General features: G+C 42.7%; 1 protein-coding gene across 1 annotated transcript in view; it reads left to right on the forward strand.

The window, feature by feature from the left end:
• Nucleotides 1–2,811, forward strand: part of PPP1R11 (protein phosphatase 1 regulatory inhibitor subunit 11) — a 17,748-nt gene extending 14,937 nt beyond the window's left edge. The window contains exon 3 of the mRNA XM_077484757.1: nt 1–2,811. This exon is cut by the window's left edge and continues 884 nt beyond it. The gene's annotated coding sequence lies outside the window, so the exon portion shown is untranslated.
• The last annotated feature ends 548 nt before the right edge of the window (nt 2,812–3,359 follow it).

The following is a 3,359-nucleotide window of genomic DNA, read 5'->3' on the forward strand; positions in this document are numbered from 1 at the left end:
TTATTTATGAAAAATGGGGCAGAATAAGGTGAAGCGTAGAACTCCGGGATGCTGTCGATTCTGTAGCTCTGATTAGTAATGTCAATCATGAATGCGAAGGGCAAGGCCACATGCCATCCTTTTGTGCCTGTTGTCACGTGTTGAGGTCAAATGTTTGGTCACCCACAGGTTGAGTTTTAGTATTGGGTTAGGACCTGGAGTAGTGCTGGAAACCCACGATCCATGCGTTTCCCACACCCGGATTCAAAATCGCACTGTCCTTGTGATCTATTAAAGGGAAGTATGGGAATGATTTTTTATTTTTATTTTTTCTATTTTTTGGAATCGTACTTCCCTAGGTGGATGCAGCATCTGTCCTCCGCCAGCTTTACAACTGAGAACTGAGCAATCAAATGCTGTCAATCGCTGTCAGCTCCCTGAGCAGACAGCCGGTGACTGTCAGTCACCGGCTGTCTGCTCTGATTCCCGGTGCTCACTGGAGAGCCGGGCTGTGGAGGGGGCAGCAGCAGTTGGCTCAGAGGCTCCTAGCGGCTCGCTGAGAGACTGAGGCCAACTCTGGTCCAGGCTTGTGGGCGGATCACGACCATATGGTTGTGATCTTTCCCGGGCCTGCACTGGCTCTGTGCGGTCAGTCGCAGGAGCAGACTTCAGCCCGCTGTCTGCCGAAAACGTGTCACGGGAGTGCAGAACAAACTGCACTCCTGTGATCCATAGGAGATATAAAGCCAAACGAGCTTTGGCTGTACTTCTCCTTTAACTACACGCCTTTAATTGCATGCACTACTTTGATGCAATTTGAATGTTGCCATATTGAATCGCATGTGAATTCCACAGTAATGTGTAGCACTTCCTGTGTGATTCGAATGCGATTCGTAGCGATTCGTAAATGTGTAAACCAAGTAAAAGCATGGTCCCTCTGAAGAGCTTTACATTAGCTGTGAAGACTACATAAGTACTTTCTGATGTCAGGGAGTCCACTGCCTGGCAGCTGGATAGGGAGGACCACCTTCCCCCAGAATGGGATAAGGTGCTTACACCTTCTACATGGTTCCATTGGTTGACCACCATAAGAAATCTGTTGACCGTACAGCATATGGAGATCTGTTCCAGCTCAGCCAATCCGACTTCACAATTTAAGGAGGCTGGCCAGAGCTTTATTTAATCAAAAATGTAAATAAATGGAAAAAATAAATACCCAGTATGTGCAGAGGTGGGCTTGAGGGGTGGATGGGGGGCAACATGTCATGGAGGATGAAGATCCTCTTTAAAGTGTAAGTATCTACCAAAGTTTTTATATATATATATATATATATATATATATATATATATATATATATATATATATATATATATATATATATATTCTCCATTATTGGATTCCCCCCACCCCCTCTCCTTCTGTATTAAAAAAAAAAAGCTTCACTTACCCCCTTTACCTTCCAACGCTGACCCAGACTTCCTGCTTAGCCCGGTGCCCGAAGTCTTCTTCGGGGCAAAACACCACTTTGACATTCTATCCATTGAGCCCAGCCTATGCTAAACACAACTACCCCCCAGGGGGGGCGCGCCATCACGCTGCTTGGGCTCATAATACTCCAGGACTGAGGTTGTTGCTCAGTCCTGGAAGAATGCTTACCCCCAACTGTTACCAGATGAAAAGCGGAATAAGCCAGGGGTTGATGTAATGGGGCGTGGCTGGCAAAAAGTCATTAAGATATAGAAGTATGTATCGGGGGTTTAAAAAAAAAAATTGGTGGGTGATGTGGGGGAGATCCTGGCGTTTTTTGCTTTAAAGAGGGCTTTCCATCAAAATGCAAAGTCTGCTCAATCAGCCCCACCCTGTGTAGAAATGTGGTATTACATCTATAGAATAGATATCTTCTTTCAAGATTTGGGATCCCCAGCTTTCCTTTCCGATCCATCTGGAAGCCCCATGGTGCCACTCTTGCCTAGGCACAGAGGACAGGAACAAGGTATATTTGTGTATATACTGATTTGATTATTATTATTATTATTTTTTTTTTTTTTATGTGTGGCCAGGCGGTTAGCAGCAAGTGAACTGTGCTTTTTGATGCCAGACCTGCTTTAGCCCCCATTCACACATTGCCAATATCATTGCGACTTGAGTTCTGTTGTATGGAGTCGCAACCCACAATGAAAAAGGCAGTGCAGTTTGCACTGCTAGACAGCTTTGAAATCGCACTAATATAGCAGGATTTCAAAGCTGCACCGGTGTGACCGGGAGGGGGAGGGGGGGTTGGGATGCTAATGAGAAAAGCTCCTGACCCTGTGGTAATGGGGACTCGCTTTTTGGGGTACGTTTATTTTATGGGAAAGCTTTCTATACTAAAACTAAACCTGGGTGAAGAACCTGTGGGGGTTATAGCAAGCAAGGTTTCCTGTATGAAAAGTAAGTTGTTTGTGGCAGCCAATCAGATTCCGTCAATGCATCCTGGGTGTTAGATGCAATGCAGATAGTATAAATTTTGAACACTGGGCCTTTAATGTATTTTAGCAAGTCATAGTGTGTGCTCTGTATCATAATCACATAAAATGCATACAAATAACCATTTCACTGGCTTTGTTTTATGATTTTCCTTTGATTTGTATACTTTTCCTCCTCCTCGCGATGAAGTGAGATGCACGGCAGATGTAAAGTTGGGCTTTAATGACCCTATTAGCATGGGTCCTATATGATTGTTCAGTTTGCTCTTTATAGAATCTGTATATTGTGTTTTGTTTTTTTTTTGTTTTTTGTTTTTTTTTTGTTCTTTTTCCTCCTTTTGAGAATTAAACTATTTTTGTTTGGTATCCGTGTCTAGAATTCTTTTTTTTTTTTTTATAGCACAGGATTTGTATTGTTTTTTTTTTTTTTAGGTAGCAGTTGATGAGAGATCTACTGCAATTAAAGTGATACTAAAGTCTCGTTTGTTATTTTTAACAAAAAAATTAAAATCCAGTAGAAGGTGTGTGTGTGTGTGTGTACACAATGTTTTTTTTTTTTTTTCTTTTTTAGATACCCCATCAAAATAGATTTTAGCAAAAGGAGCAATTTTATGGACTGGCAACCAAAATATCAAAAATGATTTATTACAAAATTTTTGTTAAAATGCATAGTAAGGTTGAATAAAGACATCAGTCCATCCTGAGTGTCTACAATGGTCCCAATTCCTGTACATTGTGCATCACACACATCGGTCCCTACCCTCAAGGAGCCCACAATCCAAGTTCCCCATTCATATACTAGGGCCAATTTTGGACAGAAGCCAATTAACCTACCTGCATGTCTTTGGAGTGTGGGAGGAAGCCGGAGTGCCCGGAGGATGCCCATGGGGGCACAGGGAGAACAGGCAAACTCC

The sequence above is a fragment of the Lithobates pipiens genome, unplaced genomic scaffold (assembly GCF_037356315.1).
Source record: "Lithobates pipiens isolate NorthernLeopardFrog02 unplaced genomic scaffold, aLitPip1_a1.2 Scaffold_1, whole genome shotgun sequence".
NCBI classification, from domain to species: Eukaryota; Metazoa; Chordata; class Amphibia; order Anura; family Ranidae; genus Lithobates; species Lithobates pipiens.